Source organism: Panthera pardus, unplaced genomic scaffold (genome assembly GCF_024362965.1).
Source record: "Panthera pardus isolate Hobbes unplaced genomic scaffold, ASM2436296v1 HiC_scaffold_3, whole genome shotgun sequence".
Lineage (NCBI taxonomy): Eukaryota > Metazoa > Chordata > Mammalia > Carnivora > Felidae > Panthera > Panthera pardus.
In genome coordinates, this window is record NW_026526876.1 from 37,311,577 (window position 1) to 37,324,404 (window position 12,828).

Below are 12,828 nucleotides of genomic sequence, written 5' to 3' on the forward strand. Positions count from 1 at the left end.
AAAATAAATTAATTAAATATGGCATCTGAAAGCGAATGCAATGCTATAGATATGAGTTAGTGAGATGAATATCCCCCTTAATGGGGGGCATTAATCACTGGTATTCAAACCTTAAAAATCTTTATATTATATGAAGACAGAAAACCAAAAACTAAAAGAACTTGCTGTTCTGAACAGCTGTTCTAACAGCTGAACTTGCTGGATCTGTCAGTTATTAGTATTATGCCATCTATGCTGTTAGATCCGTCTTATCTTTTTTTTTCATTTTTTTAATGTTTATTTTTGAGAGAGAGAGAGCTTGAGCAGGGGAAGGGCAGAGAGAGAGGGAGACCCAGAATCTGAAGCAGGCTCCAGGTGCTGCGCTGTCAGCACAGAGCCTGATGCGGGGCTCGAACTCACAGGGCATGAGATCATGACCTGAGCCGAAGTCGGAGTCGAAGTCGGACGCCTAACTGACCGAGCCACCCAGGCGCCCCCCCACGCTATAAGCTTTTAAGTCTTTTTTGTCCGTCCAGTTATCGCTGAGTTTGAAGATGATTTGCAGATATAACAACCTGGAACTGGTCTCTTCCTGGTTGCCCATTTCGTATATTTGACCCCTCCTGCTTACTTTACATTTTGATGGGCTTGTGTTGGATCCTACATTAGATCCAATGTACAAGGTTGCCATGTGCAGAGTGCTTGGTTTCTTCCAAGATCACCTCCAATTAAATGAAATTCTTTGGCCTCCATTGCTTTAGTTAACAAGCAACGCCGATGATGGGGGAGATGAAAGGAAGAGTGGAAAGACTCATGAAGTCATCACGGGACCTTATAAAAAGGAGTGCTAACTGCCTCTCCCCCTCCAGACTCCCACTGCTGTCTAATGATTTTTCCTGATTCTCAGCAAAAATTGATATTCCCTTTGGTTAGGGGGCTAAGTGCCTCTCCGCAAAGAAGGTGAAATATGGTGTCCTTGGAGCCCCTTAGCTTGTGAAATTACCAAGACCCATTATTTCAGCATGGTTGTCTCCAGGCCGGCTCCAACACATGACAAAAGAACTGGTGAGATGCCTGGTTCCTGCCTTCCCAGAAATTCTTTAATTTGTTTGACACCCCTTACTGGGAAAAGCTCAGGTGGAAAAGATTCTGAAGCCGGACGAGGGCTGGGATCTCTAAATATGTTGAAAATGTTATCTGTCTTTTCTCAAATATGTCTCTCTCATTCAGGTATTTGCTCTGTGATAGCCTTTTACCTTGACAGCCGCTGAGTCTCTGTGGCTTGTATTTCAGAACCGATAAGGAAAGGCAAGATCCCCCCATACCGCTCGCTGGGAGCACCTGGTGAGGAGAAGCCATATGTGACTGGGGCTGTGTGGCCTCACGACCAATGCTGACCCACCTCCCCCTTGTCGTGCGTGCCTCACTCATCTAGAAAGAAGGTAACAGAAAGGAGAAAATAAATGGACTTTCTCTGAGGGGCTCACACACGCACTCTCTCTAGTGATCTTCTCATCTGCAGACTTGGCAAATTCTTTACAACTTCTGATCAAGGAAGGGTTTTTTTTTTTTTATCTGTTTTGTTTTGTTTTGTTTCTGCACCTTCTCGATTTACTGCCCTGCTGCTGGGCTATACGTATGACGAGATGCCCCTATAAGGAGCCCCTTCAGAACTCTTCAAAGTCTACGTCTATTGAAATAAACAGCGAGCCAGTCTCAGGATGTAGCTTCTTTGGGGCTAAAGCAACATTTGCGTAAAGCAAGAGAGTAGATGCCAGACCCAAGTGATCTACTGCCCCTAATCTGGCTCTGTGTGCCTCATGTACCTCACCCCTCCTCTTCCTGTCTCACCCCAGCCTCCCCATCATTCTATCGTCAGGACCCCTGACAATAGGTCCCCAGGACCTGGGCTGAGTTATAGGATAGGAAGCTGCTTATGGCCTCCAGGTTTCTGCCTTCCATCTGCTTTGTGCCTGGCTCTTCAGACCAGTGCCAGGAGGCTCACAGGTGGAAGGGGTTGGAGATTTGGACTTTTGATCTGCTTATTCTTCAAAGTCTTCAAAGCCCTGACTATATGTCTGCCATGACCAGGATCTCGAACAAGGCCTGGGGGAGGAGGATGGCGGGGAATGGAGAATGTAGAAGAAAGCTGATTCCAATGAGAGTAGGCACCTGGGCAGTGCTATCGTCTCTAACTCCAGGGCTAAAACCCCTCCTTCTTGACTATCCATGTGTTATGACTCCCATCTCCTGTGAAGTCCTAGAACCCACACACCCATCATAAGAATTTGGCAAGATATGTCCTCAAAAAGACACTTTCCCAAATTCACGTTAAAAGCCCCTTTTCCATTTCCCCCAGGCTTTCTATAATATACCAGACTTGAGCCTTTCAGCTTCAAGATTGGTCATGTTCAAAGTGCCTACATCTTTCCAAACTGGGAGAAGATCATTCCAAGGGGAGGATCCCTAAAGCCAGACCTCCCATCATGGCCAAACTCTGGACCATTTGAGGTTTTCACAGAACCTAGGAGTCAACCGATATTTGATTTGGACTCTATTTGCAGAATTCTCCATCTTTAAACGTTATACAGAGAGAGAGAGAGAGATTCCCTAGTTGAAGCTGGTGATCTTGGATATTTGAGTAGTCTGCTTGATATCTGTTCCCTAAAAGGAAAAAGGCAATGACCTACGACCTTGAACAATAGCTAGGGGTACAGTTGGGGCAGGTGGAATAAAAGCCATCACCCTAAATGCATTGCATATGCCAAATATGTGGACCAACATATAGATTCTTTAGGGCCAGGGACAGAAAAAGAAAATCACATGTTGCTTTTCATATATGCAATCTTGGGTACCTTACTTCTCTGAGCCTCGGGCTCCCCTGCTGTGAGGATAAGGATCATACTAACCAGGTTTCTGCGTGGCTCAGATGGTTGGGCGTCCGACTTCAGCTTGCGTCATGATCTCGAGGTTCGTGGGTTCAAGCCCCGCGTCAGGCTCTGTGCTGACAGCTCGGAGCCTGGAGCCTGCTTCAGAGTCTGTGTCTCCCTCTCTCTCTCTGACCCTCCCTCACTTGTGCTCTGTCTCTCTCTCTCAAAAATAAATATCAAAAAAAAAAAATTTTTTTTAAAGGATTATACTAACCTCCCAGGGATGTGATGAAAACTAAAGGCTAACAGCAAAGTGCTGTCTACACGTCAATAACAACAGCAATTGATCACAAAAAAGTAACTGCTGCCCTCAAGAAGGGGGGTCAGGGTGAAGCACTGTGAAAAAAGTAGGGTTACCCGGACAGCGAGTGATAAGGACGTGCAGACCCTGAGCAGCTGGCTTAGCCCAGGTCACCTGCGCTTCCTGCCCTTGACATAACAGAGCCTCTCCTTCCCACCTGTCCATGTGGTTTCTCTACTCTAACCCTCCTTTCCCTTCTCACAAATTACACAGACGCCGCTCAGCAAATGTTTGCTCCCCACAAATGACTGCCAGTCTGATAGTACTGTCCCGGAGCTTGGGGATCTGTATGGATTATGGTACAGACGCCTGATGCAGCCCTAGAGGTCAAGTAGATGGACACAATTTGCAAGAGATAAAGAGTTCCTCTAATTTCCCACCAGCCACCAGCCTGCCCTGTTCCCCTCTCCTGCCCAAGCCATGCTGCCTGCATCAACAGAAATATAGTGACCGGCCCAAGGGTTACGATATTCTCACTCTACTTAGAACTGACACAAGTCACACTGTGGATTTTCCGGACACTTCGTTGTATAGAAACTATTAACTAAGGAAAGAGGAGCAGGATGGGGAAAGTTGTGGAAATGAGGTCTTAGGAGAAACAAATGAAGGAATCAGGAACGTGTATCACTCTGGAGAAGGAAAGACCCAGGGGCACACATGAAAGCTGTCTTCAAATATTTGGAGAGGTAGCACGTGGCAAAGGAATTCAGAGTCATTCTGTTGGCTCCAGAGGCAGCAAAGAAGTAAGGTCAGCGGGCGTGAGACCTAAAGAGTCAAATTCCTATTCCATGTAAAGAAATATTTCCTATCATTTAGAGCAGTCCAAGTTGGAGGAATCTTCCTTTACAAATAGCAATCTCCCTATTGCTAGAGGCGTGGGAGCCCAGCACGTGGTCGTGAAGACTGGGTGAGGGTGTCAAGTCTATACAGTCTTTTCCATCTCCACTTTTTTCATTGTTCTTTTGCTTTAATTTGCCCCACCCTCATTCGCTAAGGCCATGTCAGGCGGGTACAAAGCGGAGAATTCCCAGCAATTGTCGACTTCAGCACGGTAATGTCCCGGGAAATTCACTCACCGGAAGGAGAAATAAAAGACTCTTGGGCTATGTTGAGGGGGTGCGTGGGGAAAGAGAGAAGGGAACAGAAGAGAGCTAGGCAATGCAGATTCCTCAGTTCTATGAGCTAGGAAGCAGCTAGATGGTCAGCCAAAGGCAACATTGATCTGAAAGCCAGAGTAGTATCTCATTTGGGGGCAGGAACTTCTCTTCACATCTGCCAAAGGCCAGGAGAAAAACACTTCTCCCTGTTGCTAGAAGCAGATTTACAAGTAACTTACTCCTCCTCTGTCTCCATTCCCATAAACAACAAAACTCCTCCATTAAGTTTACAGAGTTGGGGAGTGTGTGTGTGTGTGTGTGTGTGTGTGTGTGTATTGGGAGGAAGGGAGAGTCCTTTCTCTCCAGGCACACTTAGTATAGAAACACCTGCTATTCAGACCTTCGGGGACCTGTGAGCTTTTCTCTCTCCCTCCCAAACAAGGGCTTCAGACCCCACTGGGGAGCACAGCCTGTAACTCAGGAAACTGCTCCCAGAATGAAGTAGGAAGGAGGGACTCTGGGGGTGCTGAGTTAGATCCTCTGTGACAGCAGGAAAATTCTTGGCATCTTAAACCTTGCCTCAGTTGAAAGGAGAGGTTGGGAGAGGACTCCCCCAGGCTTCAACTGACCTGAGAGAAGAATCTGGGTTATGCCTCGGCAACTGAGCAAACATTTACACTTGTCACCAAAAATAAATTTGAAAACTAAATTTAAAAGATCTAGGGGGGGGAAAAGAGAGAGAATCAGGGCTTCTCTTGTTTTCCAAAGGAAGAATCTGACATTCAGTTCAGCTCAGCACCTGGCAAATGCAGAGGACAGAAGAGCAAGAGGTTTGTGTACTGATCAAATTAAATTCAAACCTAGGATCCTGTTTTTCTGCTCCGCCTTGGAGATTTGTGAACAAGAGAGCTGGAGGCAGAGAAGGAAAAAGAGCAAAATTTGCTTTAATTTTTTTCCAGTCTCCTGTATTCCTTTGGCTTAGAAAATCATAAAGAGGTAAAAGGAAGACCCGTATCTATTGTATGGGTCTTTTCTTATTCAAACAGAGGGATTTTTAAAAAAAAAAAATTTTTTTTTAACGTTTATTTATTTTTCAGACAGAGAGAGACACAGCATGAACGGGGGAGGGGCAGAGAGAGAGGGAAACACAGAATCGGAAGCAGGCTCCCGGCTCTGAGCCATCAGCCCAGAGCCCGACGCGGGGCTCGAACCCGCGGACCGCGAGATCATGACCCCAGCCGAAGTCGGAGGCTTAACCGACTGAGCCACCCAGGCACCCCCAAAGGGATTTTTAAAAACGGGGTTTTCTCTAGTGAAATAGAGGGGGTTTTTCATAAAGGCAGGACTTAGGGACACACTGAGGCTATTTTTGTTAGATTACTATAACTCACATTTGATTATCTTGATTTTTTTTTTGATGTGATAAGTTTGATTTTTTTTTTTTTTTTCCAAATAGATTGGGATGTTGAAGAACCCGAAACTGAGGTTGGTAATAGGCACTAACCGGATGCTATTTTTCTTGTATTTTTGTATCCGTGCCTTTGTTCTTCATCGTTAAATTCTAGGGATATACACAAGTTCTTGCTCTTTTCCCTAGTCAAGGCAGGAAGACACAGCAAAGCCTCCTAAACTGTGGGTCCAAAGACCCAAATGAAAACCAAGGGGAAGAAAATCAGCTTTGCAGATCTTTGGTATTTGATGAAGATACTGTAGGAGATCAGCCATGTTTGGGACTTTTTGTTTGTTTATCTGTTTTGCTTTGTCTTCATTTTTGCTTTCCCTCTGAGCGCTTAGCCACACATCACCAAACTTGGTGAGCTGATTAATTTCCCACCGATTTCCTTTTCATTTCCATTCTGGGAGTTCTGTAGAGATAAATTCCACGGAGGGATTTTTCAGCAAAAGGCCCTCTTCCTTCTCACCTGTATGCCTAGAACGCTTCTGTTTTCCACTCACACTTCTCAGAAGTTTTGCTTTGCACCACTTACAGTCAAAGTAGAAACTCAAGGAGTGGGAGAGAAAGAGGACATTTTCATGCAGGCAACATTGGCTGTCTCCCCGGGAGCCCGCTTTCTCCAGCTTTTGCAGCCATGTCTGCAAAGCTGTGTACTCGATTTTTGGTCGAGAACACAAGTAACAATGCTTGTTTAAGTGCGAGGGAGGCCGGCGTATCTGTGGGAATGTGTCAAGGTGTGGATTTCAATAGGTTTTGAAATGTTCGCACTGTAGGGTGGGGGGAGCCTGTGAGCATGCAGGCACTTTCAAAGGCATCTTCGCAATTCTCCGTTTCCAACGCACCTAAATTGCTGGATTTGAATTGCTGAATAGAGACCCCATGCCCGATTCAGCACCCCACCCCCACTCGTCCTTCGGCAAAGCCGTTGCCTTCCTGCCCGCCTCTGGCTCTCGGTAGCTTCAGCCCCCTGGGTCAGATCTCTCCTGCCAAACCCCAAAGGTGGGGATTGAACACTGAGTTCTGGAAAATGACTGAGTGTAAATGGGAGACACCGTGGAATGACTGGAGGTGGTGGAGGGGGCGCGGGGGGAAGAAGTTTGGAACCGAAGAACGATGTGGGATAGCTCGTCCACCATCTACCGGCCTGTGTTTGCTTACATATACTCTGAAGACTTCTCTCCTGAACAGCATGTTGTCCAGATTTTGCCTCTTCAGACTCCCCGTCCTAAAAAACAACAGCAGCTGGCAGAGGCTGTGGCCTGTTTGAAGTGGGGAATCCGAGAACCCTGGCCAAAGGCATTAAAACCATGCCCAGGACCCGTGGCCCTTGACGAATCTGCAGGTTGCTGCTGAGGCATTCTTTCCCCCAACTTTGTTCCTCCTAAGGGACCCCCGATCTAGAAATCTAGCCCCAGGGTGGAACAGAGGGTGCAGGGGACCGTTCCTTTTCCTAGACGGTTTTCCCTTCCCTTTTCCTGACCTGGCAGGTGCCTGTTTCTGTGATCAGGATCCATGTGTGTATCTCGGTGGTAGGAATGAGCAAAAGGATGTCATCAATAGCCAACAATTTCCAATGATAGCAACTGACCAGGCTAGGCTGGGTGATCTTCCCGAGAGCGGGGAACTTCCAACAGGCGGCCATCTTTGCCCGAGTTCCATTAAGCATTGAAAGTAATGCTTTCCCTTGTTGTTCCCTTTCAGACCCAACAAGCCCATCATCCCCTGCTCTGTGCCTATTGGCCCCAGAAAGGGAGGATATCCCAAGTATTTTTAGAAAAGATAAAAGGAAACCTTAGTCTATCCATGTCTGAATGACCCTAGACTCTGTGGGGTTGAGTTGGGAGATGGAGAGGGAAAAGAAAGGCTTATTTGTGCCAGGAGTGACTCACTGGGATCTCCTCACCTGGATCTTTCTGCAGAAGGACAACCGTTCCATCCCTTTTCTACCAACGTTTCTACAAATCTAAACACCCAGGGGCTCCTGGCCGGCTCAGTCCCTAAAGCATACTCTTGACCTCAGGGTTGTGAGTTCGAGCCCCATGTTGGGGGTAGAGCTTACTTAAAAAAAAATCCAGCTGGGCCTCAAATCCCTTACATTTCCAAAGTTGAGTCTTTTCTTGAGTTTGCTAAACTAAAGGAAGCCCAAATAAAACCTCTGCGGGTGAACCCTGGGAACAGACTAACCCTGAAGCTACAGAAATCAACTCTCTCTGTCATTTGCCAGAGATAGACACCTGTAACGTACAAAGGTAGGAGAAGAAGAAAATGCCTCCCGGGTCCCCTCCCATCCGCAACCTTACTTTAATTACCTTCATGGTAACACGTCGATTATGTTAACAAGCTTGCACTAATCAAACACCTGAAACTGACATCCTTTGAGAGCACCATTTTGGGGGTACCTGCCTTCTAGACAGGAACATTTTGCTTCAATAGTCACTTTATCAACAAATACAGCATCTACTCTGTGCCAGGCACTAGAAACGGAGCCAGGAACAAAACAGACAAAAATCTCAGCCTTCGTGGACCGTAAAATGGAGAATGTTAGGAGATAAGAGACTGTTCTCATATGTGGCTGCTGGAAACGGTGTGTCGCCTCATTATGTACAAGCGCTTTTAGTGTCTTTGGAAAAAGAGCCCAGACTGTTACAAGTTTACCAAGTGTCTCTACGATTAAACATAGCCCATGATACTAATCACGTGCAGAGACATGACCCTTTGTAGCCCTGGACCGGCTCCCCAACCCAGCGGGTCCATTTTAGTCCAAAAAGACCATCGTTTGCTGAGTCGTCTCTCCTCTGGGAGGCCCCGGTTGCTTGCCGGTCCAGCAAAAGTGGAGAGACCAGGGCATGACCCCACGACCGGGGCCCTTCCCCTCCCCTCTTCTGGCCTCAGCAATCCCCTGGACAGGCAGCTCCGCCAGGGCTGGGGGTGGGGGGCTGCTAGCCATTTTAGGGCTGAACTCTCCATGAACCAGGAAAGGAAGGGGGGGGGCAGCAAAGCAGAGCCAGCAGGAGCAGGCTAGGGAGGCCAGGCTTCTGGGCAAACCTCTCTGGCTGGGTAAATATTGAGCTGCCTCATCTCCAAGGTGGGGGGTTGAAAAGGAGCTGTCAGACCAGAGTAAACTGAAGGGAGCTTCGGGCCCCAAAGGAGCAGAGAGCACATGCTTTGTGGGGCTCCTTCCCTCCTAGGTTCTCTTGCAGGCAGAAAGGGCTGCAGGACTGAGAATTGCCTGGACTCAGGCCAGTGATCTTGAGAGCCTGGAGGAAATGGACTGGGGGTAGGAAGAGAAAGAGTGATTTTAATTAGCTCTAACTAGGCCAGTAGACTATATCCAACAGGATGATTCCTTCACCCACCCTCCCACCCTCCGATCCCCCCACTAAGCTTAACATTCTTTCTTACTTATGTCTTCTTCTGTCCTCAGATGAAAGGATGAGTCAAGCTGCAGTGGGATAATCCAATTTACATCAAAGACTAGGAAAGCAGGCCCAGAGAGACTGGGTGACTTCCCTGAGGATGCACAGGAGTCTCTCGATAAACTTGCGTCTCCCGACTTCTTACAAAATTCTTTCTTTCTCTGAAGTATCTGACCCGTTCATTTCCTAATGAAGAGAACAACCGTGGACAAGGGCCAGGAGGCCTTTGAGCTAAAGTCTACAGCTGCTCGAGCCTCTCTATTCTCCCAAGAAGGGACATTAAATAGCTTGCATCTCCAACTCCTGTCCCACCCAGGACTCACTCCGATTATTGAAAGCATTGAGAAAGCCAGGGAAACAACAAAGCTGAAGCCTCTGGAATATTGCGATCGAGTCATGCAAAGGAGGTCATTCAAGGAAGTCCCGAGACTCCGGACTGAGTCATCAGACAAAAAAAAAAAAAAAAAAAAAAAAAATCTAGTTCAACTGCAGGAGGTGCCAATGTCGTGGAGTATAGTGAAAATGTGCTCCCAGAGTTCTGCAAGAAGGCTATCCTGCCAAGAGCATGGCTCATCGTGACACTGGACCAGTATGCTGTGGGGCTACCCTGAACCCTTTTGTTCATAATCATTTTATTCCCTCACAGCAAGTCCCATGGTCATGGTACCAGGTGGGTCTGTGGGTGCAATGCAGGAGGACCACGGCTGGAGGACGTCTGCTTCCATCATGCCAAGACCAAGAACAACTCAGCGCAAGAGAGTAAGAGAAAGGTCTTATGCGAATATAAACATAACGCAGAAAATCTCTACTGAATCCAGAGAGCTGGGAGAGGGAGAGAGAGAGAGAATCTTTTTCTTTTATTTTAAAAAAATTTTTTTAACGTTTATTTATTTTTGAGACAGAGAGAGACACAGCATGAACGGGGGAGGGGCAGAGAGAGAGGGAGACACAGAATCGGAAGCAAGCTCCAGGCTCTGAGCCATCAGCCCAGAGCCCGACGCGGGGCTCGAACTCGCGGACCGCAAGATCGTGACCTGAGCTGAAGTCGGACGCTTAACCGACTGAGCCACCCAGGCGCCCGAGAAAGAGAGAATCTTAAGCTGGCTCCATGCTCAGCGGGGAACCCGACGCGGGGCTCAGTCCCAGGACTGTGAGACCCCAACCTGAGCTGAAATGGAGACTCGAGACGTTTAATGGACTGAACCACCCAGACGCCCCTACCAGGCAGTGTTCTAAGTAGGTCTCATATACCTCCTTTATTCCTCAACAGCCTCCATTTTATATCTGAAGAAATGGAAGCACAGGGAAATTGAGTGACCAGCAATAGCTCACCCAGCTAATAAGGGGGGGGAGGGGGGGACCGCATTGAAAATGAAGTGACACTTTAGAACCCTTGCCCTCCACCAGTGTAAGTCGGGAACTCAAAATGTCTGCCTTCTTCTTGCCCAGCCTCCCATAATGGGAGGGAGAAAGGTGCGGAGGCCCTGAGAACTGTCCCCCTCCATGGGGGAGTGCCCTGAGACCTGAAGGAAATGAGGGGGTCTTAGTCAGACCTGCTTGAGCTGTTCTCAGCTGCTAAGGAGGGGATCCCTTCTATGGACCCATAACTTGCCCTTAGACCCCTAGACGTATCAGGGATCCAACAAGATCCGAGTGTGACAAGTTAAGCATATGTGTGTGCAGTCCTGAAGGTCCAGATGTGCCCTGGAATAGATTAAGGACCATAGAAGTGGGAGAGGACATGTCCCTTATCATGATGACAATTACTATTAGAGCTCACGTTTATTTATTAGGGACGATTCCAAGTATTTTTCACATACGAACTAATTTAATCCTAACATCAACCCTATGCGATAGGTACAATTACAATCCCCACTTTGTAGGCAGGGAAACTGGTCGCAGGGAATTAGACAACTGGCCCAAGGCCACCAGGCTATGACAGGCGAGGTTTGAAGGAGTTGAACCCAGGTATCCCAGACACTTCCCCAAATCCTCAGCCTTCCTTCCAGACTCATCTGGATCCCCACCCACCCCCATCTGAATCATCCCGAGATGCCCCCAGCCTCCCCATCCCAACTCCCCTCCAGCAGCCCAGCGGTTTGGGTGCAAAGGAATGTTCGTAACAAAGAAACTAACTTAAAAGTAAGAAGAACTTCAGGGTTTTTTAAATCTCTTTTTCTTGTCTCTCTTGTCCAGGAGATCAAAGGGCCTCACGTTGGGAGAACAAACGCTGAAGAAGAAGGCAAATGAAAGAAGAAAAGTTCACACTTCGGGCTGAGAAACAGATGGTGTGGAGGGAGGCTTGGGTGGAGTGGGAAGGCTCCACTGCCCCCCCCCCCCGCCCCCAACAGTGGGGGAGGGGTGCGGAGATGCTCCTCCGAAGCCTTAACAGACTTGCAACCAGCCCTGAGAAGAATTCTGTCTCCGGTGAGGAACCAAGGGGAAAAAATTCTCTTAACATTTTAATTTTCGGGGCGCCTGGGTGGCTCAGTAAGTTAAGCGTCTGACTTCGGCTCAGGTCATGATCTCGCAGTCTGTGAGTTCAAGCCCCGCGTCAGGCTCTGCGCTGACAGCTCAGGGCCTGGAGCCTGCTTCGGATTCTGTGTTTCCCTCTCTCTCTCTGCCCCTCCCCTACTTGCACTCCGTGTCTCTCTCTCTCTCTCTCTCTCTCAAAAATAAAGGAACATTAAAAAAAATTTTTTTAAGATTTATATTTTCAAAACAGGAGATTTTTCTCGAGATGGTCGTGGTAAATGGAGGCGTGGGGGTGGAGGGCTTTCCAGTTCTGCAGAAAATGCACTTTCAGATCTCCTGGTGAATATAATTCTCCTCGCCCCCTCGAGGGCTGTGAAAAACCCACCTTTCTGAAAGCCACAGAGGAATCCATGAGTAAAGCAGTTTGGCATCTATTCTGGAAAGTTTAACAGTGAAAGCCATCAACATACTTCAATAGCGGAAAAAATGTGTTTCTGTTTGTGTTGCCGTCCTCCTCCTCTGTCAGTTTTGATAGGAAAATGCACAGCGACCTTTTCTTTACCCAACTAACTGCCTTCTGTGTAGACCAGTCTGGAGTCCGAGTGGGATTTAGGGGAGCGCAAAGTGGGAACGATGTTTGCATCTAAGGAGATAGGAGACTCAGGCTCATTGTGGATTATTTTGAGGTGCCCCGCTGTTAACAGAGAATCAATTTGCCCCTCACCCTTCCCCGGGGGAATCTGAGGGTTCCTTCTGCTATGACCAAAATCAAATGGGCCGGCCTTCCCCTTCCCTCCTGTCTCCTCCATCACGCTTCCCTCAGGACCTGTCAGCCCCAGTCTGAGGTCCAGCTCCACCACCCCTGTGCTCCTGCTCTAACCACTGCTCCTTCTCCTTCCCTGCATCCTTGCCCATTTGCTGGCCCCAAGGTTGGAGGGTCCGCAAATCCCTCCACCAGAAGGCTCTACCGGCTTACAGTAAATGGCTCCAAGCAAGGGGAGTTTTGTTTCCACAGACACTTGCTCTGTCCCCTCGGTCAAGGTGACCCCCTTTGGGGAAGCCAACCTTGGTGGCAATTTCAATTCAATGCAGAAAAGCAGTTAATAGATTTTTTTAAGGACAGAGGGCAAGACAGCAGCCTCTGGGAAAGCTAAGCACACACTTCCCTTCCCCT